This window comes from Enhydra lutris, unplaced genomic scaffold (assembly GCF_002288905.1).
Source record: "Enhydra lutris kenyoni isolate GAN:26980312 unplaced genomic scaffold, ASM228890v2 scaffoldscaffold12, whole genome shotgun sequence".
Lineage (NCBI taxonomy): Eukaryota > Metazoa > Chordata > Mammalia > Carnivora > Mustelidae > Enhydra > Enhydra lutris.
This window is the reverse complement of record NW_019154096.1, coordinates 3,627,966-3,655,854: the sequence shown is the minus strand read 5'-3', so window position 1 is coordinate 3,655,854 and position 27,889 is coordinate 3,627,966. Positions and strand designations below refer to the sequence as shown.

The 27,889-nt window shown below is 37.9% G+C and overlaps 1 pseudogene; it reads right to left on the bottom strand.

Moving 5' to 3' along the window:
• Positions 1-26,201, bottom strand: part of LOC111144749 — a 36,194-nt pseudogene extending 9,993 nt beyond the window's left edge.
• Between the last annotated feature and the right edge of the window lie 1,688 nt (positions 26,202-27,889).

Here is a 27,889-nt window from a genome sequence, read left to right as displayed (position 1 = left end):
TTTCTTTTTAGTTTTGTCTCCTGTGAATAATGTGGGTAATAATGATAATCTAATCTGTTTTTGGTGTTTTGTGAGTATACTCACAGAGTATGTATCCCCTTATGTATGTCTCCTTCTCCTTAGTTTTATGTTGGTATGATTCATCTGTGTTGTTGTATAGTTTCATTTTCATTAGTAATGTAGTAATCGATAGCAAACTATATTTAGTCATTGTTCCGGTTTTGAGCCCTTGTATTTTCCCCAGTTTTATTGAGAAATTACTGACATACATCACTGTATAAGCTTAAGGCATATAGTGTGATGGCTTAATTTACATATATCATGAGGAGATTACCACAGTAAGTTCAGTCTACCTTCATCATCTCATATGGATAGAATTTAAAAGAAAGAAGAAAATAAAAAAGGGAAAAAAAATTTCTCCTTGTGATGGGAACCCTTAGGATATACTCTCTTCATGACTTTTCTGTATATCACACAATTCAAGCAATTGGATTTTGATTTTAAGCTCATAATAGAGCTATGAACATTTTTGACTCTGTCACTTCTAGTTCCTGTTTTCGGCAAATAATAAGAACGGTGTTAGTCATAGACAGGGTTACCATATAAGTTATTATAGACACTGGGATACTTGGAGAGTTGAAGTGTTCTTAAAAAAAAAAAAAAAGCATTGTGTAATTTTAAGTTTTTTTTTTTGTATTTATTGACTGACAAATAGGTTATAATACATTGGTTGGCTAATTAAATAGTCCCGTTCTAAAACAGCTTTAAGTAATACAATTAGTTCTGAAAAATAAGGATAGTTTCTGTGTACAATGAATATGAAGTTGAAAAAAGCCTTTATGCTTATTATTTAAGGATTTAAATAAATAAGCAAAATAATCTTAGATTTGGATAAATAACTTTTATTAACCAGTTTATTAATTGGTCACTATTTGTATGTTGAATGTATTTTTTAATGTAGTCTTAATATTTTCAAATTTTTTCTGCAATTGCCATAAGTGTTCCTTGAATTTTATCTAGTGGATTAATAAATCTGAATTTTCCACTCTTCTCTGTAATTGAGCAAGATATTCTATGAAGGGCCTGACATAAATCTAAACTCAGAAAAGATTTTACTCACTGAAGAATACTTTTATTGAAAATTTTCATTATTTTACACCAAGTATTTTCACATATACTATCTTTTAGGCTCTACTAAGAATATTTTTCTTCTTCCAAATAGTTTCATTAAGGAAAAAATCCTCTCAAATTGTTCAAGTTGCAAAATTATAGGCCTTTTTAATTTCATTCCATTCTAGTAAAAAAAACCCACAAAACCACATATCCTATTAAAAATAGAAACTCCATAAAAAAGTTCATCCTGCAAGACAAGATTCTATAGAAAGGGATAATATAATTTAGAAATGAAGTTTTGTGAGAAGATTGATGGTCTTTATTTAATTTATTCAGTTCTTCTCTTGATCTCGTATTTTTATTTGTGTAGATCTTGACTTATGATGCGATTATGTCCCGATAAACCCATAATTTGAAAACATCATAAGCTGAAAGTACACCTAAAACACTTAGCATACTAAACATCACAGCTTAGCTTAGCCTACCTTAAACATCTTCAGAAAACTTACATTAGTGTATAGTTAGACAAAATATGGAACACAAAGCTGATATACAACATTAAATACTGTTAGGGTACGGAGTCGACCACCCCTCAGACAGAGAACACTCTCGATAATGCAAGTCACACAGCCAGGTTTATTTCCAGCTAGCTGGGGTCCAAGTATCTGCCTGGCGCAGTGGGTTTCAACAAGGACCCCGAGCACTCAAAGCCAAGGGTTTATATAGCATTTTCAAGGCACTTTCCCATAGCTACATACATATCTTGCACCCCACTTTGACAGTTTAACTTTGTTTAACCTTTCGCCACCCCAGCATCACCCTGGCACCATCCTGGCGGTTAAGTGAGATTTAGGTTTAGAAGAAATTTAACTTTATTTCCATTTCCTTCTGCCTCAGCCCCCCTCAGTTTTATGGTGGGGAGGGCGACCTTAAGCCTTGAGGAACTGAGCCAAATTGTCTCTGGAAATTGGACCATCTAAGAGATATCTCAAGTTACATGCGCCCTGTGGGCTGGTTAGGGATGCCCAGTAAAATGGCTTCCCGGCCTTCAGGATGGCCATTCTTATGCTAACCCACTCTTACAGTGCAAGGTGCCAGCTTTGGCTTTGCCAAGATGGCTGTACTTATGTCAGGGCTAGACTCAAGTATGGGTACAGCCTTGTTTTTCTTGGCCTTCACACCTGGAGCTGGTTTTCCGGGACTTGTTTTTAAGTCCCCTGGGGGAAGGGGAGCAGGGACAGTTTAAGGGCTAAACAACGAAGTTATTGTTTAACCTCAATGGAAGCCTCTGGCTAAAATAAAAATATAAAATAGGTCCTTACAATACTATACTGCAAGAGAAAAACAGAATGGTTGAATGGGTAAAGAATGGTTAGTTGTATCCATTGTTTACCCTCATAATAGTGTGGCTGCCTGGGGGCTACCACCATTCAGCATCCCAAGAGAGCATCCTACCACATGTCACACCTGGAAAAAGATCAAAATTCAAAATTTAAAGAATGTCTTCTACAAAATGCATATCATTTCTACACCATTATAGAGACACAATATCCTAAGTCCAACTATCCTAATTTGGGGACTGACTGTATACTTTATTTTCAATTACTAATTCAGTGAAAGCTTCAAAGATTTTTGATACTAAATTTAGTAAATAATTTGAATATTTTTACTGGTGTTAGAAAAACAAGGTTCTCTTTGTAAATTCCATTTAGAAAGAAAAAAAATTAATACAGTTGTAGTTCCATTAGGTCGATTTTTGCCAAATAATTCTTCAAAGGCTTAGACATTTCTTTTTTTTTCTTTTTTCCTTTATTTATTTATGTTTTTAGAGAGGGAGGGAGACGAAGTGGGGGGAGAGAGGGAGAGGAGGAGAGAAAATCTTAAGTAGTTTCCACATTCAGCAGATGTGAGGCTCGATCTCACAACCCTGAGATCATGACCTGAGCCAAAATCAAGAGTCAGATGCTTAACCAGCTGAACCAACCAGGTGCCACAAAGACTCAGACATTTCTAAAATCCAGTGGGTAGTGCATACTAAGGTGGTCAAGAATTTTTTTTGTTTTTTTTTTCAACGTCAACTTTATCATAAAAACTTTGTGGTTTATTTGCTCAGATCATGCATATTGTAAAAGTTAACAACTAGTTTTTAAGCTTCTGTCTAGGTCATTGGGATATTATAATTTGTTCAGAAACACTTATGAATTTTTGTATGCACCACAGATCCAAGTTCATTTCTGTGGCCCAGGTTTGTTAATTTTGTAAGAACTTTGTGTTCACTGTGAAACATGGACGTTCTCATGGTCCATGAAAATTTGTATTTCTATTATTACCATGAACCAAGCAGTTTTATCTTCCAACATTTTAATAAATTCACCAAAGCATTTATTATAATGTCATGTCAGAATGAATTTCTAAACACTTTATTTTGACTCCTTAATTTCAATGAAAAAAAAATGCTGTTGGAATTAATTGATTTCTATTTCAAGCATCTGATGAAACTGCAGGAGTCACCATATTAACGGGTTGTTTAACCTCAATGGAAGCCTCTGGGAGTCAATTCATTTTGTCATTATTCACAATAACTCATTGATATGAGAAAAATTTATTTAAGAGACTAGACATCTGATCTAAATGAAAAGTCGTGCTTCACAGACTTAAATGTTTCATGTGTAAATGCATCTTCTGGGGTGCCTGGGTGGCTCGGGTTGTTAAGCAACCAACTTGATTTCCACTCAGGTTGTGATCTCAGGGTCCTGAGATCAAGCCTGATGCTGGGCTCCATGCTGGGTGAGGAATGTGGTTAAGATTCTCTCTCTCCCTCTGCAACCCCACCCCCCACACGTGTGTGCTCTCTCTCAAAACAAATGCATCTTCTTCAGTTTTGTGTGTGTGTGTGTGTGTGTGTGTTTAAAGATTTTATTTATTTATTCATGAGAGACAGAGAGAGAGAGAAAGGCAGAGGCAGAGGGAGAAGCCAACTCCCCACTGAGCAGGGAACCCCCTGAGGGACTCCATTCCAGGAGCCCAGGTTCATGACCTGAGCCAAAGGCAGATGCTTAACTATCTGAGCCACCCAGGCACCCCAGTTTTGTGTGTTAAATCACCACTTTAGGGGTAGTTGTGTTTAATTTACTAACTTTTAAAGTGGATGTTGAGTATCCTTCCACAGGATTGTATCTTCTTTAGTTTTTAAAAAAGTATTGACAACAATATCACTTTAACACATAAGAAAATCATAAACATTGTTAATGCTAATGTTTATGATGTCATAAACATTGTTAATGCTTGTGAAATGTTTGTCCATTTCAGTTTTCTAAGAAATGGAAATGAAATGAAATGAAATGAAAATCCCATAGCTCATTTTTTCAGTTTATATTACTTACATTTTATATGTAACTTTTGACTTTTGAGCCATTTATTCTTAAAGAGGTTATTACAAAATAAAAAGAACATTATCAAACATCATAATAAGTAAAATAGTAATAAATGTACAGCTTATAAATATCAAAGGTACTGTAGCAAAAGTATTCAGATTATTATTTAGAAATTCCTGGGGGCGCCTTGGTGACTCAGTCAGTTAAGCATCCAATTTTTTATTTTGGCTCAGGTCATGATCTCAGGGTCATGAGATCTAGGCCAGTGTCAGGCTTGCCACTTAGCAGAGAATCTGCTTGAGATTCTCTCTCTCCTTCTGCCCCTCTCCCTGCTTGCATGCATATGCTCTCTCTAAAATAAATAAATCTTAAAAAAAAAAAAAAGAAATTTCGTGGCAGGATGGCTCAGCTTTTAAAAAGATGTATATTTCACATCTATTTTAATTATAATTTCTTGCAAGATGTGGAAGATTCCACATCTTGCCGACTGCATGCTGGTATAGGAACAGATGGTTGGTAAACCAAGTGGCAGCCAAGGGCAACAATGGTGCCCTAACCATTAGTACTAAACGGAACAGTATGCTGGCACAACAAGTAAATTAGGACTGTTGGGGGAAACTGTGAATACATGTATCATCAGGTCAGTAGATAATGCCACATTATTATTCCAAAGTGTATGTGTAAGTGTTTCCATTGTTTTATGTTTTCTTTGATGAAGTAGAATGGGGCTGTCTCACTTGGCGTTTTGTTTTTCAAGCTCATTAAATGATATATATTTTATTTTTATTCTCCCATCTCATCCCTCGAGAGTTTCATCCTCTTTAACAAAGAAAAGCACACATTTTAAAAATTCAAACTCATCAATATAGAATACAAAGCATTAAGATATACCAATGAGTGCAATGCTTAAAAATGGGGGAAATGATTAATAATACCACTTGTTGAAAAAGAGTATAAATTATAACAGTTTCTTTGGAGGATAATTTCACAATATATGCTCAGGTTAAAAATATGTATATCTTTTATTCAAAGACTAGGGTTCTTGCTGTGCATCCTGAAGAAATATTTATCCATTAACAACAAGGCTGACAAACATTTTGATTAAAACTACAATATGATGATTTAATACAAACATTAAATGCAATATTTAAAATAGACTATGTGAGCTATGTATTATTTTGCAATGAAAATAGATCCAATGTAAATGTCTCAGTGAAAAAAAAGCAAGTGGATGTATATATGGACGGGCAAATTTACCACTCTCATGGGGCCTGTCCAATTCTTGGATCTGCCCCTGAAAATATGTACCTTATAATATCACATGTGTAAAAAAAGGCTTTCACAAAACAAAGATGTATTTTTATATATTCATGTATATATACATTTTCTAACAAGCAGATTAGGAATTCCGAATATACACTAAATGCACAAAAATGTTTATTTTTGGAGTTGGGAATTAACATTCAGCATCTGAGTAGAGACTGGAGAAGTCTGAAGAGTTAACATTATAGACATTTTAAGATTTCTGTAGAATGAGCATATATTATTGTGTGATTAATGTAATTGAAATAAAACTTATTTTTAGCTACCCAAAAGGAAGAAAAAATTACTTGCTAGAATGTAATTTTTCTTGTCAGGAATAAAAAAGGGATATACACTCAATAGAAAAAATTATGAAAAATAAAATTGAAACGTGGAGGATAGTTTCTCAGCCTGCAACACATGTTCTGAAGAAAGCTACAGAGGATGAAAACAGAGGGAATAGTTGGAAACAATATTCTAAAGGATGAAGTTTGAGAATATTTATAATAAATTGGTAGGAGAGTTTTCAGCCTGGGACTAATTTACAGGATTATGGTAGAATGAATCTTAGCCCCCTTATGAAACACTCCCATTGTCATGCGGGACAGTCCCTCCACTTAGCGGAAACGTCCCCTTCCCTCTCTCTTGATTCTGTATTTGGTCACATGTCTGGCTTCAGCCAATCACATGTGAGCAGGGGTGAGAGTGTTCTGTCCGGGGCCAGCCTACAGCTGCGGGCTCCCTCTTGCCAAGTCATATTAGGTCAGCTGATCCCAAGAGTAACTGTAGCTGCATGATTATCAGTGAGTGATGTTTTAAAAGCACTGAGTCGTTTTTATACAATGGTAACTGAGTAATACAAGTGTTGTGAAGGATAGATAAACCCACACGTAGATAAAATGCAGTGAAATTTAACCATATCAAGGATTAAAAAAAAGAAAATTCTTAAAAGCAACCAGAAAAAAAGGATTATCTTAAGATCCACAGTAATTATACTGTTAGTAGACTTGACATTAAAAGGCAACAGAATTATATCTTTAATCTATAAATGTATACCCAGGTAAAATACCCTTTAATAATGCAGGCAGAGCAAAAGAGACCAATGAGCCCAAACACCATCACATTAAAACTAAATCTACTGCTAAAATAAAGGCATCATGTGTGAGATAATAATTTTACATCTTAAGCATCATGTAATAGAAAATCTAACAACTTCAATCCTGATAGGAAAAGTACTTTATAACAACAGAAAAAATTATTTGAGAAAATGCAATAATGCTGGCCTTAAGTGAATTGATATTTGCAAAGTTCTGGAAGAGTGTCTGGGCCATAATAAATACTGTATAAGTAAACTGTTTTAAAAGTAATCAACTTTGCAGACTTTTGAGAACATGTTTTCTTACAGAAATTGATTTCAATGTTAGTCTCCTGGAGACTGATGAAGTAAATACAAAACATTAAGCATAGAGTCAAACTGAAAAACACAATTAAAAAGTTTGACTTAATAGCTAAACACAGAGCATCATACCCAATAAATAAAACTGTATATTCTTGGGGTGCTTTGGTGGCTTATTTGGTTAAGTGTCTGCCTTCAGGTCAGGTCATGATCTCAGAGTTCTGGGATCGAGCCCTGCACTGGTCCCCCTGTTCAGTGGGGAGTCTGCTTTTCCTTCTCCTTCTGTCCCTTCCCCCGTTCATGCTCTCTCTCTCTCTCTCTCAGATAAATAAAATCTTTTAAAAAACTGTATATTCTTTTCAAGAAATACAAGACATTTAAAGAATTAACTATATTAAGAGTTACCAAGATATATAAAATATAATGTATATCTTTACCTGTCATCTAAGATAATATATATCATATTTACTTAATATGCATATGTTCTCATATAAGTATGTATAATATATATGAGAGCACATATATATACATATTAATGTAGTGTTCCATTCAAGAAGTTAGAAAACCAAAAATAAACTCAACATTAAAATGGAAATGAGAAAGGAAAGAACATAAATGAGAAAGGAAAGAACATAAATGAAAAACAAAGCCAGGGGTTTCTGGGTGGCTCAGTCCATTAAGTGGCAGATTCTTGATTTGGGCTCAGGTCATGATCTCAGGGTCCTGGGATGGAGACCCAAGTCAGGCTCCATGCTCTGGGTGGAGTCTGCTTGAGATTATCTCCCTCTCCCTCCACCCCTTCCCTGCTCATGCTTTCTCTCTTTCTCTCTCAAATAAATAAAATCTTTTTTAAAAACCCAAATAGTATAAATGATAATTAAAAATTCTTTTGTTTTTAAAGATTTATTTATTTATTTGAGAGAGCGAGGGAGAGTGAACATGAGTTGGGGGAGGGGCAGAGGGCGAGAATTTCAAGCCAACTCCCAGCTGAGAGTGGAGCCTAATCCGGGGCTCATTCTCACCAGCCGTGAGATCATGACCTGAGCCCAAACCAGCAGTCAGACACTTAACCCACTGAGCCACCCAAGCACCCTGATAAATAAAAATTCTAGTGAAGAGGGAAAACAGATGGTACAACTAAACAAACAAACATGTGATTAAGTGTTCCTAACTAAAGACCAAATGTAGCTTTAAATTTTCCAAAAACCTTACCCTTAGTACTCCTCGAAGATACCAGGGCTAGATCACTGTTTATAAATAATAAATAATCCTCTTTCTATTCTAGCATTCAGAAGAAGGAGCCTGGTGGTGTAGGAACCTTGGGCAGCTCTCCATAGTACCAGGTTGAGCAGGAGGGAAAGACCAGGGCCACCCCCAACTTGAGTGGATAAAAAGAGTTTGGGTTGTTTATCTACTGGATACCTAAGGGAGGTGGTACAGTGAGAAGACAGAGTACAGCAATCGCATTCACACATTCGCCCAGCTACCCACTATTTATTATCTACCAAAATGTCTGACATGTTTCTGGACATTGGTCTTAGAGCAGTTAAGTAAGTGTTGGAGACTCTACTCTTAGGAAGCTTACATTTTGGTGGGGGTGCCAAATGAGTCTAAATGAGTCTAAATGAATTCGTCTACATTAAAAAAAAGAACACATGTATATATGCATTATGTATTTATATTTGTTAAATATAAATATGCATTCTCCTATAATGATATATATGCATTAACCTATAATATACATGCATTTAATATACATATGTGCATTAAATATAAATTATATATGCATTAATCTATAATGATATAGAGAGAGCAATATATCAATACCTATATTAGAAAATTGAAAAGTTATAAATACTCTGAGTTTATTAGAGAACTAAAACATTCTCTGAGGCATTATAAACCAGGGTAAGAGAATAAAGTGTAGGTAGCAGTCTTACTTCAAATCCCTTCTTAGGAGCCACTGAGCAGGGACCAAGTGAGAGGGTGTTGGATGTGGTAGAACTCCTGGTCTACCAGCCCAGCTATGGAAAGATCCCTACACCCAACTGTGGCTGGCCTGTTGGAGGCCCCCATGAACCCCAGTACAGGGCCGATGGGAGGAGACAGGCCACAGAGCAAGGGCCTGATCCCCAAACATCTCTAAGTCATGATAAGGACCTAGAATTTTATTCTAGGTGTCATGGGAAGCAAAGAGACAGATTTGAGAGGAAGAACAAACTGATTTGTCATGATGCTTTTTAGAGAATTGCTGGTAAGAGACTGAAATGTAAGGGGTCAAGACTGGAAACTGGGTGCCTCGAACAGAGGCCAGGGCAAGAACCTGGGTCCATGGTGATTCCCATCCTTGTCTGTCTCTCCAGTTCAACCTCACAACCCTCTATCCTCAACTCGTTTGAATAAATAGGTATTATGTGAAAGCTATTAAGATAGCCTCTTCCCCTTTATTTCAAAAAGCTAAATATTCCTAGCACTTTTATACTAATTTCATTCTCATTATTTAATCATTTAACTTGCCTTTGAAACCTCTCCAAATTATGCACATTTGTCTAAACTAGTGGACTCTAAAAATAGAACCATGGTTCCCAGAGTGTCCCGTGTAAGATCAGGAAAATTAACTTCAGGATACAAATTTTTCTATTGGAGTTAAATGTATTCTGATGATTCATCCGGTTGTCCTTTTTTTAACTCAAAGGTTCTGTTGCTGGTGGTTTTATAACATCTATGAACGAATTGGTGATTTGAGAAGTTTGACCCTAGGAAAGCTGTTGTCTTAGGCCAGGTTTCCTGAAAAATAATGTGTGCAGAAGTTTATTGTGGGTGTTCTGTGGGTGCTTTAACACCTGCAAAGCAGCAAAGGACATAAGACTGAGCTGATGGAGAAGCTGACCTACTGTAAACTGAGAGCACAGTTCCCAGCAATTTCAGAACTGCTCTAACTGGAGATCAGATGCGTTCCTCACACTGCATATCCACCAGTCAGTGGATGCTGGGTGTCCCTGGATGGAGTTACAACCTTGATCAAAGCAGCTCCCTTTGGCCTGAAGACCTTACCTAGAGAGGGATTCACCAGCTGGGGATCGAGCATCTTGGTCCTGAGGAGGGGATCTGGGCAGCACGACAGCCAACACAGCTGATCACTGATTCGTAGTTTGAGGCAGAGCTGATAAGTAGTATTTATCCTTTTAGGTGCCTCCTCTTTCCAGAGATGTCACTCTATATCCAGCTGTGAAGAACTGCCCTGCTTAACTATTCCTTACAATCTGCAAGGCTCCGTGCCATTCTCATCTCGGTATATGCTTGCATTCTAACCCCATCTCATGTAGTCTGCTGAATTTAGTACTTCCTACATCTCTGAATTGTGCTGTGCTTTGGTTTTTTAATGACAACACAAGGGGACCAAAAGCCTGAAAATCAGTCAAAGTTCTTTCTGACCTTCTAAAAGCAATGCATCCTTGATATAGAGTGCCTATCCCATCACACTCAGGTTTCTCCTTCCCTGCTTCTAGCGATTTTCCTGAGGGTGGAAGACTTTTATCGTCCTGACCCTCCTGAGCTCTACAGTTTGGTATATTTGGTTGCTTGATGGTGGCGGGGGTGATAGGGAAGGGGTCAGACAACAGAGGCGTCCACACAGCAGCTTCCTGTGAGCTCCTACTCAGAGCAGCCAGTGACCATTCCTAAAAGCTGCAAGAGGGCTCTAACCTTTATTTCCATGGCTTTGAGCATAAATCGTTGATCCCTGAAGAAATGAAATGTCAACATTGTTTTTGGCTCATTTTGGACACTAAAAGCAAGGTTCTTCCTGATCTCTACAAGTGAAAATGCAAAGAAGCAGAATTCTTAAATGAGGGACTTCAGGAAATGATAGTGTTGCTCCTCCATGAGTGTAAGTAGGAATAGGTTGTCTTGAAATTTTTATAGCTCGCTTGGTATTTGTTTGTTTCATATATGCCTTCTAGAAGGATATCTCATTACATGTTCGTGTCCAGAGTGTTAAGCTTGAGTTTTGTATTTTCCTAAGCATCAGCTCCATCACCTGTCACCAGGAAAAAATCTCTCTCTACTTCATGTTCTTGTGACAGCTGTGATTGTGAGTTAGTGTCCTATACCACTAAGATCGGCAGAAGATCTGACTGTGAGTTGGGGCTCTGCCAGTTCTTATCTGATTTGAGTAGGGTAATGTGGAAGGAGATGAACCAAGACATGTTAAACCTAAGCCTTTATTTGTAATACTCTGGCATGAGAACTCTGAAGTAGTGTTCTTCCTTGGGAAAGAAAGGTGGAGTTTTTACAGAGCGTTAGCCAGAGAGGCATAAGAAAAATTCAGCTAGTTTAAGGAAGAATAGGTCAAAGAATCTTTGGAAAAGGGAAGAATTACTCTTGCAGTTGGCAGAGGCTGGTGGGATAGTTTAGGTTTAGCAAGAAGGTGGAATAGGAAATGTTGCAGGGGCTAAAGTCATTTGTAAAAATGGGGGGGAGGGCGGAGAGAAAGCTCCGGGGGTCAAAGTAATGCAAGTGCCACAGTAGAAATTTTTAGTCTTTCAAGGTCTTTTTCTGGGCCGTCCTCTGGTCAGCAGAGAAACTGTTGCTGACTTCTGAAATAGCTACCTTGGGTGCCTGGGTCGCTCAGTTGGTTAAGCAACTACCTTCAGCTCAGGTCATGATCCTGGAGTCCCAGGAACAAGTCCCACATCAGGCTCCTTGCTGAGTGGGGAGCCTGCTTCTCCCTCTGACCCTCTCTACTCTCATACTCTCTCTCTCTCAATCTCTCTTTCAAATAAGTAAACAAAAAACCAAGCATGGACAGGACGGGTATCAGAAATGTTGGGACCATGCCTCTTACAACAAATTCTGCCCCAGCAGGAATCAGTCAGAAGAATAGATCCCACCCTTTTTGGAATTTTTAGATAAGGTAGGTTTGATACCCATGCCTCTGTGTTCATTCTCAAGATTTGCCCAGACAACCAGGGTTAGGAGAAGAAACTTTCAGAACTTCATTCTAGCAATCAAATACATTAAAGCAAGGCAGTGGGGGAAGACAATGGGAAGAGAATGGTGGAAAGACTAAGTAGACTGTCAGCCAGAGGCCTGGAGCATGGGGTTCTCAGTTTAAAGTTCACCTTTGATGCTACATTCGAAGTTCTTGGGAGAACTACCCCCTTCTAGGTGAAGTTTGATTCTGGAGAATCCCGAGAGATTGTGTGTTAGATCTCCTGTCCATACAGATACTTAGGAGGTCAGGGTAAAATGTCTTTTAAACTTAGAAATAAGCATCCAAACTTAAAAACAAACAAACAAACAAAAAAAACAGTAGAAACTACTTAAAAAAAAAAAAGTGGGGGAAGGTGCCTGGGTGACTCAGTCGGTTTAGCAGCGAACTCTGAATTTCCACCCTGGTCATGATCTCAAGGTCATGAGATCGAGCCCATGCCCAGCGTGGAGCCTCCTTAAGAGTCTCTCTCCCTTTCCCTACACCCTTGACCCCGTGCTTGTACTTTCCTTCTCTGTCTCTCTTCTAAAAATAAATAAATAAATAAATAAATAAACAAATAAATCTACTTAAAAAATAAAATTGAATACCATATGATACTTTATTAAAGTAAAAAAAAAAAAATTCCTAGCTATTGGATTGAAGTAGTGGTGGGTCTGTGAAGAGTTATGCTATTGCTAGTTCTCTCCAGGCCTCTCTCTCTCCTAATAGTAATCCCTGTGCCCTCCAGTTAGATCCTATTAACAAAGCTTTAAAATGCTATTATGGAGAGGGGCGCCTAGGTGGCTCAGTGGGTTAAGCCTCTGCCTTTGGCTCAGGTCATGATCTCAGGGTCCTAGGATCAAGCCCCACATCAGGCTCTCTGCTCAGCAGGGAGCCTGCTTTCCCTCTCTCTTTCTGCCTGCTTCTCTGCCTACTTATGATTTCTCTCTCTCTGTCAAATAAATAAAATCTTTAAGAAAAATGCTATTATGGAAAACCTAACATAAATTTACGTGTGTGTGTGTGTGTGTGTGTGTGCATGCTTGTGTGTAATGCATGCTAGAAGGCGTAAGATGCAACAATATTTAGAAGCAAATTTTCTAGTCCTTTAAGTGGGAAGAATTATCACTACTATTGATATGCATCATGTAAACCAAAATAATCTCAAAATACCACTGATGATTGTCAGACCAATGGTGAGATCCTGTTTGGGAAGAATAGACAGTGAATGAAAAAGTACAGTGAAAGAGAGTTTGAGAACAGTTTTTGGAGAGTCTGGTATGTAAAGCTAATGAGTTATCTTGTAGGCATAGGGGAGTCTGTTGAAAGTATTTGATCAGGGACCAAAGGGAGTAAAGTTCCTATGACAACACTGTGTGGTTTGGCTTAAGTGGAGACAGCCTGAAGGCAATAGGGCAATTTAGAAGTTATTGGAATAGTCCAGATAAGGAAATAATGATTGAACTAGTGAGATAACAAGCATACACACACACACACACACACACACACACACACACACACACACATATAAAATACATACGCGCACACACACACTATATATATGTATATGTATGTGTATATAATCAGAGATATCTTTGAAATAGTATATTTCAACCTATAGGGCTTTGGCCAACCAGATTTTGAAGGGATAAGGGAGAGAGGAATTTAAACACAATTTTGAGGTTTAAAGCGTGGCTATCTAGAAGGATAGTGGTTCTATTAACAGAAGTAAGAGGAAATGGAATACGGAATACAATTCGGTTTGGTGTGGCTGGCAGATATATCAAGGATTTGATTTTGGGCATTGCAAGATTGTCATCTTGGTCACTAGTTCTCAATGATCATGTTACTAAAGATTAATTCAGTCCTTTTGATGAAACCTACCTGTGTGAAATGACAATTAGGCCTGAAGTATGTGTAGCCTTATCTTCTAACAGTTTATGGTTTTAAAATAAATTTTGTAATAAGAGTTTTGATGACCATCAAGGTGATCTGCACTACATAGTAAGTATGCAAAGCCATTTATCCACATGAACTTTTAAACTCTGAAAGGTGTATTATTTATGTTAGGAAATAAACTTGGTAGCATAGAAACAAGGTGTGGTACTGCTGGGTATTCGACAGCTTATTTTGGTGCAATAATGAAAGGACAATTTAGAGGCACTTGGATGGCACAGTCGGTTAAGCTTCCGACTCTTGATTTCAGCTCAGGTCACGATCTCAGGGTCATGAGATAGAGCCCCACATTGGACTCTGCCCTCAGCGGGGAGTCTGCTTAAGATTCTCTCCTTCCTCTCCCTCTGCCTCTCCCATGGCTCTCTCCCTTTCTAAAATAAATACATAAATAAATTTCCTCAGAAACAGAAATCTTCCTCAGATATTATCACAAATGTCCAACAGAGCAGCAAACATGGAAAGCTCTTCTCCAATTTAAGCCTACTTGTGCACTGATGGCATGGTTTCCTGGCTTCCTTATGTGCAATAAATCCCCTCAGAGCTGACCTCTGCTTTCGTGTGTGTTGAATCCTTCTCTGTTGGTGCAAGGGAACATGGGGCAGAGACCCTCAGCTGCAGATTTGTTATGGGTTCTGTGGCAGGGCACTTAGGAGAGGGGACTTGTACTTTTTCTAGGCCCAAAAGTAAGGCTGGGTGTTGTAAATGCCAAGGCAAACAAATTTTAAAAATCTCAATAATATTACTAATTTGCAAACTGAAAGTTCTCCCTGCCTTTCTGTAACTCATGAACTTGTTCCAAATGTATGTCTATTAAGAGAAAAGGTAGGATTTGCATACTTTATGGGGCAAAGCCCAAGCCATTATCCTAAAACACAGATGTGCATATAATAGTCTTCACTTAGGTGCCCCTAAGTGGTTCAGTCATTAGGTGTCTGCCTTCTGCTCAGGTCACACAGGATCCTGGGATGGAGTCCCATATGGAGCCCTGCATTGGGCTCCCTGCTCAGTGGGGAGCCTGAGCCTGTTTCTCCCTCTCCTGCTCCCCCTGTTTGTGTTCCTTCTCTCACTGTCTCTCTCTCTCTGTCAAATAAATAAATAAAATTTAAAATAATAACAATAACAACAACAACAATAATAATTCTTCATTTGGGTACATGCTATCTAAAAGAGACAACTCCAGGTCAACACCCACATAATGTGACCCAAACTAAGCTTTAATCTCCCCAAATCACTGCATTCCCCCCAACCAAGAGTCTACCTCAATGACACTAATTTCATCTTTCCCCAGATCACCCTCCTTATCCTTTAGTTTTTGGACATGATGCTTCTTACATACAAATTTTTCTTTTGATTTACCTAGGAAATGTATTTATTCCTTGAGACTGAATTCAAGTATTATGTTTTCTCTGATCTTTCTGGAATTTCTTTAGGCAGTGTTAGATTTAAATCAACTATTATCCTGTTATATTTCATTTTCCATTTGAACACTTAGTACATCTGTGTTTTCATATATTGATATGAATCATTTAGTTGGTCTGTCTATTCTAATTCATTATATTCTTCTAATTCAGGGGTCCCATAGAAAAATCTAATTACAAGGATGCCTGGGAGGTTCAGTCCATTAAGTGAGGGTCTGAGTCTTGATTTCAGTGCAGACCTTGACCTCAGGGTCATGAGTTCAAGTTCAAGCCCCGCATTGGGCTCCATGTTTATATATTAAAAAAAAAAAAAAAAAGAAGAAGAAGAACTCCAATGGCAGGCATACGTTGTTTTATTATGCTTTACTCTATTACAGTTTGCAGATATTGTATTTTCTATAAATTGAAGATTTGTGGCAACCCTGTGTCGAACAAGTTTATCGGTGTCATTTTCCCAACAGCATTTGCTCCCTTTGTGTCTCTGTCTCACACTTTGGTAATTCTCAGCATATTTCAATTTTTTTCATATTATTATATTTGAATCTCTGCAATGTCATGATAAAACTGTAATAGATGAGGGTCTGCTTCTTAAGGATGAGCAAAGAAAGTGATTTCTTGGGATGGAATCAACACCTGGTCTAGAGGCTGTGAAGATTGTTGAAATGACAACAAAAGATCTAGAATACGACATAAACTTAATTAATAAGGCAGTGGCAGGGTTTGAGAGGACTGACTCCAATTTTGAAAGAAGTTCTACCATGAGTAAAATGTTATCAAACAGCATCCCATGCTCCAGAGAAATCATTCATGAGAGGCAGAGTTGATGAATGTAGTGAACTTCGTTGTTGTCTTATTTTATGAAATTGCCACAGCCACCCCAGCCTTCAGCAGCCACTGCCCTGATCAGTAGCACCATCAACGTCAAGGCAAGACCCTCCATCAGCCAAAAGATTACAACTTTCTGAAAGCTCAGATGATGATTAGCATTTTTTAGCAATAATGTATTTTTTTAGAAGATTTTTATTATTTATTTGAGAGAGAGAGAGAGAGATCACAAGTAGGCAGAGAGAGGGAGGGGAAGCAGGCTCCCTGCCGAGCAGAGAGCCTTATGCGGGACTCGATCCCAGGACCCTGAGATCGTGACCTGAGCCGAAGGCAGAGGCTTAACCCACTGAGCCACCCAGGTGTCCCAATTATGTATTTTTTTAAAAAAATCAAGGTATGCATATTACTTTTTAGACATAATGTTACACACTTAATAGACAATACAGAATAGTTTAAACTTAAGTTTTTTTAAAAAAGATTTTATTTATTTATTTGAGAGAGAGAGATAACATGAGTGGGGTGGGGGACAGAGCAGCAGAGGGAGAGGGAGAAGCAGACTCCCTACTGAGCAGGGCTCGATCCCATGACCTGAGCTGAATGCAGACGCTTAACCCACTGAGCCACCTGTGTGTTCCTGAACATAACTTTTATATGTACCAAGAAACCAAAAAATTCATTTGACTCACTTAATTGCAGTATTTGGTTTATTGTGGATGATCTGGAATTGAACCTGGCATATCTCCAAGGCATGTCTGTAATGGAAAAAAAAAAAAAGAATCTACATAACAATTATTACTGAGACATAATGATGTATCAGGGGTTGCACTTACATTTTCTCATCTAACCTTAGAGCAACATTCTATGTGGTAAAATTTAGCCTTAATTTACAGGTGAAATGGAGTCCCAGAGAAGCCTAGTGACTTGTCCAGGTCACACTCCTGGAGAACAATTGAACTATCGTTCTTGGTTTGCCTGACTCCAAAGACCTTTCTTCTAAACCCAATATTCGATGTTTCCTTTAAGATGATCTTACTTCTGGAAAGTTATCAAATTATACAAGTCTTTGGTCAGTTTCTAATATATCTTTCTTGAAACTACAAACATGTACAGCTTGAAAATACAGCTTGAAATACAACTGTATTTGAAAATACAGATATCGTATCCCAGCTTAGTATGGGAATATTCACACTAGAGATCAGGATGAAGCCTGCTTGACTACTAACTTTATTTTTAAAAGATTCCTGAAACATCTTCCACAAAAACATTCATTTTTAATTATTGTCTTACCATGGGAAGAACTCATTGAGATGGGTACTGAGTGAGTTACAAAACACATTACCTGTTATAAGCAGACTCTAAATAAATTACTGTTGAATTGAATGTAATGAATGAATTATGCACAGGTATATGACTTAAAAATTTAGCTATTTTCCCCAAGTTACTTTTTATATATAAATATTACCTTTATATAGCTGAATCTGTAGTATGAACTTGATTTATATGTATTATTGATTTCTTTAAGTACTTTATTGAGGGGCACCTGGGTGACTCAGTGGGTTAACGCTCTGCCTTTAGCTCAGGTCATGATCCCAGCGTCCTGGGATCGAGCCCCGCATCGGGCTCCCTGCTCAGTGGAAAGCCTGCTTCTCCATCTCCCACTCCCCCTGCTTGTGTTCCCTCTCTCACTGTGTCTCTTCCTGTCAAATAAATAAATTAAAAAATTCTTTTTTAAAAAAAGTACTTTATTTGGGCTTCTCTAGTAAAAACAAAGAGTAATAATGACTTCAATAGATCATCCTCAAGCTCTGAATATTATTCGGCTAGCATATATGTCAGAACCTTGGGAGCTAAAAAAGAAAAAAAAAACTTCTGCTAAATATAAGGATAAGAGGATAAATACATTATGCATGGGCTTTCTAAGTTGCAAGAACTTTCTTCTTTCTTGTGTGATGTACTTTAGGCAGTGGGATTCCACTTGGAAGATGTTGGTATTGACAAAGATTTTCTCTTTGACCAAATTCTAGCCAGGCTTCTCTGAGCTCTTGTCTCCACTAGGTCTGAACTCTGCAGTGCAATGACTTGAACAAACTCTAACATAGTTTCCAATAGCTCGAGGTCGCATCCCCAGACTGACCCCAGCCCCCTTGAAGTGTCTGCCTGAGAAAGCACCAGACCCTCACAAGGATGGACTGTTCTACAGCACCTGAGAATACACCCCTGACTATGTTTTTGTGAAGCATTTATTCAAAAGACTTGCCAGTGGCGATACTTCATTTGACTGTTGGAGGTGTATGTGTATCTACTACCACATAGGAGGGTCTTTCTCAAGAATCTGAAAGCCATCCTTTCAAATGTAATCATCAGGAAGGACACAGCCTCTGTCTCCGGACCTCTGTGGGAGGATAGAATCCTAACTTTGATAACTACCGGCCGAATCACATCTACACTGACCAACCCTTGGCGATTTCCCTTCCCGGAGTCTCCTGAGCCCCCACCTGCCTGCCTCCCTTTCTACTCCATCATTCCTCCTTCAACACATCCAGTCGTCTGCAAATCGAGGTGGGGTTCTGTGCAAGGTGCATTCTTTTCCACATTGCAATAGTTATTACTGATTAAAATCTGTCCTTATCACTTTAACTCGTGTCGGACTTTGTTCATTGTTGATGGTAGTTTAGCAAACAAGTGATCATCTTTAAATTTAGGTATTGGGAAACTGAATCTAGAGGAGTCAGTACTATGAGGTGAAATGTCAACTCTCATGCCAAGTAATAGATTGCTGAAAGAAAGAATGCTTTGCACTTTATTGAAATTGAGATAAAATAAAGTAGACCAACAATGTTCTTCACTTTGACTTAAAAGGATAGACACAGTCTAAAACACATTCATTACATCATAGTTATCTTGGAGAGAGCACGCATTTTTTTCTTCTGCGACTCCACTGCATATAAAATTGCTCAATTTTCTATATAAATAATCTTTTGTTTATGATGAACTTGATATTTATCCTTTGGAAAATACAGAACATATTATAAATGGAAAATCTTACAAATATTCACCACCTTAGCCCCTGTTACTGTATTGTAGCATTTCTGCTATGCATTTTCTGTTTTCTTACAATTAACATTACATCATAGAAGAGTCTCCTGTGTCATTAATAATCCTCGAAAGCCTGTATTTATTGCCTACATATACCAGTATATGCATGTATGTAGCACAATTAATGTGATACCCTTAATCTGTGCTAGAGAATAGTGCAGGAAAGAGTATCTGGATTGACAAATAATTTTGTACTGTTGGACAAAATTGGAAACATTGGACTGTTTTTTAGGCTTCATTTGTGGAAGCGACACTACGGATTCAATGTGCAGGAACATGGCATGCTTTCGACATGTATTGCCAATTTTATTTCCTTCCCACAACTCTGTTCCAATTTAGAACCCCTTTGGAAATATAAGAAATTGTTGTCTATACACATCCTTTAGAAAATTTCTCCTTTTGAGTTTTTTTTTTTTTTCCCCTCATCGGATAGGTGAAAAATGGTCTTTTATAGGGGCATTCATTTATTTCTTTGATTACTGGTGAAGCCGAACTAAATCCCCCAAAGAGAAGTTCAGGAGGAAAGTAAGGCTGAGGAATATAGCACAAAAGCCATAATGAAGTCTTCTTTCCTGGACACCTCTTAAAATAGACAGATGTTTATATCCCTTGGGAGGTTTCATCTAATGCCACCCGACAAAAAGAAAACATCACATTCCTAGGGCATCACCTTTCGTAGTTCACTAAACCAGTGTTTCTGAAATTGTTCTTGGGCTCAGCCGTCCTCGGCTCCGGGGGACTCTGACGCAGACTCCCCAGGGAGAATGACCGCACAGGCTGAAGCAGAGTGAGGGTCACGAGCCTCACAGTTTGGGGTGCTCCCATCAGAGAAATGCCTGACTGGGCTAGAGGCAGACAGTTTTACATCACTGATATGGTTAAAGAACAAACAAAATGGAGGAACAGAGATATTTTATAGTTTGTCGAATGTCACACACCTCTTAGTGATATAAACACCAACATCTCATAGTGCTTCACAGACGTACATACATTGTGTATATTTTCTCGCTTTCCCCCTCTTCTACACCCCTATAGCCCCCATCCTATTTGGCAAGGGGACAAATGTCCTAAAAATGTGTCATCCTAGATGTTGAAAGTATTTGCTTTAAACGTTACTCATGCTGAACCTCACAGCTGTGGGTTTCATGCTTTTCTTACAATCCAGGTCTTGTTTTTTTCCTAAAACACACTCATGCAAATCCTGAAGAATACAGAAATAAAAAGCCAGACTGAAGAAATGAGTGGAAATTGACAGAATTTTAATGTTCCAGAAGCTGCTGCATTACAAATATAAATGTAGTTACATGAAAGAAAGAAGCATGGAAAATGTTGGTTTCCTTCTAGCCAATTATGGAACACTGGTGGCTTTCTGGTGGAGTTCAGGTCAGGGGCTCTATTTTTTTTTTTTTTTTCTTCCACATCGAAGTAATAGGTTTTAGTATGGATTTGGAAACTTCAGCCTCTTAAAACACTGAGATCGCTGTTATGGTAAAAACAATCTTTCTTTCACATGAAAATAATGAAATTTCAAAGTTTTTTTTTTCTTCTTTTCAATTAATCTTAGTTCCCCTCTTTTAAAATGGTATCACTTAGAATTTGCAATAAGACACATTTCAGAAATGCATAATTTATTGTTTTTTGAGTCTTTAATTGGGTCTCTGTCAGCTAAGTAACTACACTGTGACATCCTGAGTCAACTCATTTAGCTGAACTGGGTTAAAGTTCTGGGCCATTGCATATAATTCTCTCACTTAGTCCTGTATGTTTGTATCTCAATTCCACGGCTCAAAAAAACAGTCCTGACTCAGGGTGACCTCCGGGTCTTTGTGTGCCCAATTAGCCATTAAACATTTAACAATCTTGTTCCTTTTTCAATATTGCCTCTTACATAATAGGGCCTAGAATCGTGTAACTACATTTCTCAGAACCTCTGCCAGCACTCGGAGGCATCAGTTAGAGACACTTGTATGAAATTTGGGAGGTGGAAAACAAACAGAAGTCATGATGCCTCTTGGCAGGTTGGGGCAGGAGTGTGGGCCTTGGCCTTGGAAGCCTTGGCATTTCCAGTGATTCCAGGCATCCCCCTGCGAGTCATCCCTCATACCTAGCGGCAGGTCGCTGTGAGCTCACTGGCTGTTGTCTCCTGCAGTTCCTAATTTCTTGAACATCAGTAGATTTTTCCTGACCTTGCTTGCGAGGTCTCCAAATAGTTTTGAGAGCTGCTATTTTTTCTGTATCGAATACCTTCCTTCTTGGAAGAGCTGCTGTAATGTCCGTTTCCCTAATGAAACACTGATACACTAATTTTCTTCATTTCTGAAAAAAACGGATCTCAAATTTCATTCCAGAGTAAATCCTTCTATGTTTGCCAAGTCAGACGAGGCCTCATCGTATTCACCTCTCAATTTAGTGTGACATACATACTTCTCGAGTTGCCACAGTGTGTGTGTACTATTTATTTATGAGGAGCATTGCCCGGGGTACTGATCAAGCATGGAGATAAATACGATTCAGGAGCTCAAAGGACACGTGCTGGAAGAGAGAAAGCACACAGCTTATGTAAGACACCCTGCGACATGATCTGAGAGGCAGAATAGAGGAAACACAAAGGGAAATTAAAAATATTTGAACAGGGGAGGTTTGGGGAAACTTCATAGGGAACATGGAATTTATTTGTTAAAAAGCTGACAAAGGGATACAGCTAGAATTCAAGAAAAGGAAGGGGGCAACTGGGTGGCTCAGTCAGTTGAGCATCCAACTCATTCTCAGCTCAGGCAGGACTCGATCTCAGGGTCATGAGTTCAAGCTCCACGTGGGAGCCCATGCTGGGCATAGAGACTCCTTAAAATAAAAAAAAAAAAAAAAATCAATAGAAGGATAGTGTTCTACAGGTGTTTGAAATACTTGAAAAGTAATGTGAATTTCCGTGGTGGGTTGAGGGTATATTGGCAGACAGAAAGACGTTGGAACCAGTTGGTAGATGGCTTTGGGTGCTATGCCAGTGACTTTGTTCTGTATCTTATGGTGAGCAGACTTCCATTGCCTTGAGCATGGCAATGATATAATCCTATCGGTCCTTACTACGTGGAACTGTTTAGAAGAAAATAGTGAGCAGTACCTACGCTTAGGTAAGTGGAGGCATCGTCGTCATCAACAGGAAGATAGCTTGAGAGTTTGAGACCTACCTCTGGGGTGTTCCGAGTGTCTAGAGGAGAGATTAAAGAGTCAAGAGTGAACACAGATTCTCTATGTTATTTCTTACTGCTCAATTCAGGTGGATGGAATCCAGAAATTGTACTATTTATGCCAGCTTCCATGTATCTTTGATAAATGGGAAGTACGTGAAAGGAACTGCTTGCTTTTTAATCCTTGCCATTCTGCTCTCAGATGTTATTACCAAATCTCATTTATCTGGAGAAGAAAGGAGGGAAAGAGAGCTGCTGCAGGGGACCGTCACTCACGGGCAAGATTGGAATAGATCTCAAATGCAATGTTTCATCCAGTAGATGGCTTTCTTGTTCAATTAGCCTAAACTCAAACCCTGGCACTTAACCTCTACCCTCCTGTCAGCTTTTGTACTAGGCTTAGTGTAGGGCTACTTCTGAGGGAATAAAAACAGGATTTTATCAGCTCTCGCAAATATACTAGTGCAGGCATGATAGAGTGGGTTGACAAACTGGAGATACAGAACTCTCATATTTAAAGAATTATTTACAAGAAGGGAGACTGACCTTCCAAGAATCACGGTGAAAAAAACACACAGTGATTCTAGTTGATGTCATGAAGGCAAAGCCTGGGGAGATAATTTGATTTTTATAGCCAGCAATGTTTGATTCAGGGCACTGGGAGTTTGGGAAAAATTTCATTCATTTTTTTGCAGCAATGCATAGCAAGCCACTGTATCTCAGTCCTAAAGAGACGAGGTGTAGAAGAGTCAATGAATCGTGGATGAGACAATCAGGAGGCTGGGGGCGAGGGCTGCCTCTGAAACAGGATTATTATGTGATTTGAGAACTTGATCTAACTCTGCTGGTCATGTATTTCCCACTTATTTAAACTGATGAAATTGAACTGAAGGGGCTTACCTTGAATTTTAAGCCTCAAAAATTCTTTCACCCTTATGGAAAATAAAAAATAGTATAAAATACTTTAAAAACTCTTGTGTGTTTTCCTTGAAACTTACCCTGATTTTTTTCTTATTTGCTTTTTTTTTTCTTCTGGGATTCCATTTTTTTTTTCTTCAAGGATTTCAAGAGTTATGTGCCACTGTTCCTTTGTTTTGTGAAATTCATTTTCAGTAGACTTAACATTAATTTCTGAAGATTTAATTGCTAAATTTCTGGTGGGGAGAAGCTCTTCATGGGGAAAATCTTCCTGAAAAAGTTATACTTAACCACTTTTCCTTTTGAAGGAGGCTTCAAATTATTGGATAGCTTGTGCAGATAATGGACATCAGGGCAACTTTTTCTTTTGTGTGCCTATGTGTGTTTCCCTTTCTTCACCACAGGTAATTCACATGCAAATTGGAAGACATTTTACTTAGAAATAGCATTGCCATTTGGTTTTTACTATGGATTGCCTACACTTTAATATTTTATCCTATTTATCAACTTTAAAGTAGACAAAAATTCATGTGATTCCCATTTGTGTGGAAAATCTGCTATGTCAGTTTCACAAAGGGAAAGTCCCGTTGGCTTTGTTCTATTTATAGGAACCATTGTATTTGGTTAATATGTTTGCATTAGGTTTTTCAAGCTCATACAACTTGCATGCCCTTTTCATTTATTTGCAATGATCTCTCACTTTTCATGAATAAGATTCTGAGTTTTCTCTTCATAACATCATGCAAATGACTCAATTGAAGGCAGATTTTTTTCTCTTTGTTTCTCTAACATATAGGGTGTTTTATCTCCTTCTGAATTTGAAAGACATTCTCTTTCGGACCTTTTCCTTCAGGTTTTGCCAGCCTCTTGCAGAAAGGAAACTTCAACTCGAAAAAAAATGTGATAAGGAATTGAAAACACTTTGCACAAATAGACAAGCAGATGTTTGTTTGTATTTCACACGATGTTACTGCCTATCAAGGGAGAGCCATTACTGTACTATCTCTCATTGTCAGCCATCTGATACTAACGTGGACATCTTCAGTATTTGCAGTGTGAAGATCCAGAGATCTTTTAGTTTTTAGGACCAACTTAAAATGGGAGCAAAATAAGTGATGTTGTTCAATTAGCTAATAGATCTCTGAGGAAGTTGGGATGAGTATCTAGAAAACTGCTCTTCATACCTCCATAAATAATGCTTCTCTGTGTAGCTTGAAAATTCCTGTTTTCTGTCCCATCTCCAGCCCTTTGGGCTTTTGATGCCATGCTTTCAATAATAAACCACTTCTTTCTTTTTCTTCAATTGCTGTCTTTAAAAGCAACTTTTCTTAAAATATACTAAACATTCAAATAGCGTGCAGTTTAATAAAATCTGTACAAATTGCTCACATCTTTATATAGAGCATAGAGATAAAAAAACAAAACACAAACTCTCCTTAATGTCTAGTGACTTTCTCCGCCAAGAGCAACTACTGTCCTAATCTCTTAACAGCATTGAATAGTTTTGCCTGTTTTTTGATATTTTTAGGAATTGGAATTTAACACTATGTACTCCTTTTTTATCTAGATTCTTTCTTCCTTCCTTCCTTCCTTCCTTTCTTTTTTTAAGGTCTTACTTATTTATTTGAGAGAGAGAGAGAGAGAGGAAGCGCAAGCGGTGGGAGAGGCAGAGGGAGAGGGAGCCAGGCCCAGGGCTCCATCCCAGGACCCTGAGATCATGAGCTGAAGGCAGACACTTAAACCACTGAGCCACACAGGCACCCCCTGATTGGATTCTTTCACTCAACATTGAGTTTATGATATCATTGCGTATAGTTGCAGATCATTCTCACTGTTAAAGAAGTAACAGTAACTAATAGTAAAGGTAATTTTCTTTCTTCACTATTGATGAACAATTTTTTTTTTGGCATGTCTTCTGGTAAATGCAAATGCATATGTATCAGATATATACCTATGGGTGGAATTGCTGAATCATAGCACTCTACCTACTGCACTAACGAGGCACCTCATACTCAGCTTTATTAGTCACTCTCAGATGGTTTTCCAAAGTGAATACATCAATATAAACACTACTGACAATATATGAGAGTCATAGTTTTACTACATTCTCACCAAAACTTAGTATATATTTTCTTCTCCCTTTCCTTCATCCTCTTTACACATTGTATCCATTCTCATAGGAATATAATTATATGGCATGATTCCTGCATTTTCCTCATATCGAAGAGGTTGAGCACACATTATATGCGTTTTGGCCAGTGGAATATACTTGCACAAATTTCCTGAGTAAGTTTTTGCCAATATTTAAATTTTATCTTGACTTCTTAGCACCTTGTAAAAATTCTTTATATTACAGATGCAAGCCTTTGTTCAGATATCACAAATATCTTCTCCCACTCCATGACATGCCTTTTTCTCTCTATTCATGATAGTCCTTAACTATAGTATGTTCTGACCCATTGAAGTTTTTGTTATTATTTATGATTATTTATTTTCATGCCCTGTGAAAGAAATCTGTGCCTCCTCCAAAGTTCCGAAGATATTATATGTTTTACCTTTTTCAGTTAGATCTGCAATGAATATGGTATTAATTTTGATATGCTGTGTGAGGTTGGGATCAAGAGTCACTTTTTCCAAACGCATATCCAATTGACACAGTAATATTTATTTAAAAAAAAAGTTCATCCTGCATTGCAATGACATCTTTATCAAAATACCTATGCGGGTGTGTGGTTGGTCTCTCTTTTGAAAAATACAAAACTCGGGTAAACTAAGTCATATATAGTGGTTTGGTATCTATGTGTATGTGTGTTCATGTTTCTTTTAGTTATATTGAAATATACTTTATTTTTTTAGAGATTTTATTTATTTATTTGAGAGAGAGAGAGAGGACGAGAGAGAGAGAGAGCATGAGAAGGGGGAGGGTCAGAGAGGGAAGCAGACTCCCCGCTGAGCAGGGAGCCTGATGTGGGCCTCTATCCTGGCACTCCAGGATCATGATCCGAGCCGAAGGCAGTGGTTCAACCAACTGAGCCACGCAGGCACCCCTATTGAAATATACTCTATATATTAAAAAAACCACTGATATTAGATATGGATTTCACTAATTATATACGATCAGAGGAGCCCCATCAATTCAAGATATAGAGTACTGTCACTCTATAATGTTTCCTCAGTCCCCTTTGCAGGAAGATCCCTCCAGACTACCAGCCAGGCACAACTACCGACAGAAAGACAGGCTTTCTGTCACTAATGTTGCATTTTCAAGAATTTCATGTACATATGTTCGTACTGTATGAACGTACTATACTGCATGAATTTAGTATTAGACTGATTTCTCTGGCGTTTTTCTGAGATTCATCCCTACTGTTGTGTCTATTAATATTTGGTTCTTTTGTATTGTTCACTGGCATTCCATATGACGAATATACCACATTTTGTTTATCCATTTTTCAGTTAATGAACAATTGTGTTGCTTCTAATTTGATGTTATTATGAATAATGCTGCTAGTGAATATCACTAGACAAGTCTTTGTGGAGATATATGTTTTCTTGGGTTTCTCTCAGATAATATCTTTAATGAAGTACGATGTAATACAATGTTCTGTGATAATAGATATGTTCCTATAGCCACACTATATGACACGGTAGTCCCTAGCCGTATGTGACTCTTTGGAACTTGAAGTGCGACAGGTGTGACTGAAAAAGCTAAATTTGGATATTATTTATTTGGATATTATTTATTATTTAATTTTAATTTATTTCAATTGAATTTAATTAAATTAATTAACTTAAATTAATTAACTTACATTTAAATTTAAATAGTCACGTGTGGCTAGTGGCTGTTGTATTGCACAATGCCGTGAGTGGGATTGCTAGGTCAAATGGTAAAATTATGTTTAAACTTAGAGTGTGTTGACATAGTATTTTTAAAGTGGTTGTACCATTTGTCATTCCCATTGACAGGGCATGATTTTTCCAATCGCTCCACATTCTTGCCAACATAATATTAGTTCTTTCAGCTTCAAACAAGTATGTAGCCTGTTTTTTATTGGATTATTTGTCGTATTAATATTGTGTTGTAAATATTCTGGATGCAAGCTCTTTTCCAGATTTATGCTCTGCAAATATTTTCTGCCAAATGTAGCTTGTCTTTTGTTAACTTGGAGACATGATAGCTAGTTTTATTGACAACTTTGCAATGCTAGACAGTGGTACTCAGATATTTGGTAAGACATTATTCTGGATGTTTCAGTAAAGGTGTTTTTTAGATTGAACTGACATTTAAATAGATTAAAATTGGTGGCCCAGAGACTAGAACTGTAGCTTCG